Here is a 1,701-nt window from a genome sequence, read left to right on the forward strand (position 1 = left end):
TCTGCTGGCGTAGCGGTCGAAATGCCGGACGCTGAAGAAATTCAAACATTCGCGCCACGCGGCATAAGATCTTGACGTCACGGCCATTTCCGGTTGCGACGTCACTTCTGCTTTTTTTCTTTTTTTTCTTTGCTGTTAGTTGTCCCCCGATACGTAGATGGCGACGGTTGCAACGAGCCGCCATTTTCTTGACATGTGGACTTCTATGGAAGCTACGCTACCAGTTTACATATATCTTGCGAATAACTGTTTACGTTCGCCATTTCTCCTCGCACTGACCATGCAGGAACCGCTGTTGCGCACTCCAGAACAAAGTTAGACGTTAACGCGTTTTTAAACGACAAGGAACGCGTTTTATTTGCTCTTATAAAATAAATTAAATAAACTAGGCTAAATAAATAAGTTTAATGGAACATCGCGCGATGTTTTCGCCCCATGTGAAACAGACTTTAGGCGGCGCGGCGAACTCACAGTGGTTGCTAAGGAGGGTCGTCGCGGCGTCGGCTGGCATTTCAGCTATTCGCGTTCAACCTCTGTTGCCAGGCGCTGGGCCTTCTAGATTTTCAATATACGCCGCCCGGAGAGAAATGTTAGATCTCTACAAGGTATCCTGGCAAGATGGTACGGTTGCCGAAGAATGGAAGACAAGTTGCTTGGTCCCTCTCCTGAAGCACGGCAAGTCTCCGGTGGAACTCACCTCCTACCGCCCAACAGCGCTGGCCAGCTGGGTGGGAAAGATACGGGAAAAAATGATCCTCACTCATTTGGAGTGGTACCTGGAACACTACAAAATGTTCCAAATTGCATGACTCGTTTTCGTCGAGATCGCTCATCAATAGACAGTGTTGTTGATCTCACTACGTATGTCCAGCATGAAAAGTCATGTAAAAGATTACCTGCGCAGCTTTGTTTTTAGATGTCAAGGGGGCATACGATAACTTATCTCACGAGGTCATTCTCGCTGCTCTTGAGATGGTTTTCCTTGGGGGTCGAGTGTTTCGATGAATTTCTAATTATCTGTTTATGAGATCGTTCTTTGTGAGTACCGGAGATAGTCAAACCGCACCACACTACACCTACCGAGGCGTTCCTCAAGGCGAAGTACTAAGCCGCAACGTATTCAACCTCATGCTCATTGGTCACGCTCATTGGTCATTGGTCGATTTCTGGGCATAATCATTGACCGAGATCTCTCATGGAGCCCACACGTGACCTACTTGGAACGGCGCCTGACAGAAATCCCCCAGCTTTTCAAGTTTCTGGGCGGAAAAACTTGGGGCATGTCAGTGTATGCAATGTTGGAATTGTACAGGATTTTTTTTCTGGGCTTTCTGTGATACAGTTTGCCCGTAGCGACGAACACTTGCAGGACAAATCTTCGTGCTCTACAGGCTATTCAAGCTCGGGCTCTTAGAGTTTGCCTTGGTTTGCCTAAATGCACATCAACAGTGGTGACTATAGCCAATTGCCCAAGACCAACCCATACAAACACACATTGCGGTGGAAGTGATGAGAGTGCAATTAGGCACTTTGCCCGTGCCCGTTCTCATCATCTTGCAACACTACCGTGACAAAGGCAGCGGGAATCATTTTGTACTACGATTTCGGATTATGAGGATTCGCCCCGCAACTAAGCCATCGATTCCTCCATGGTGTTGGGCACCTTTTGGGTACAGTAATCAGAAACATCTCAGCTGCATT

Source organism: Dermacentor silvarum, chromosome 9, assembly GCF_013339745.2.
Source record: "Dermacentor silvarum isolate Dsil-2018 chromosome 9, BIME_Dsil_1.4, whole genome shotgun sequence".
Lineage (NCBI taxonomy): Eukaryota > Metazoa > Arthropoda > Arachnida > Ixodida > Ixodidae > Dermacentor > Dermacentor silvarum.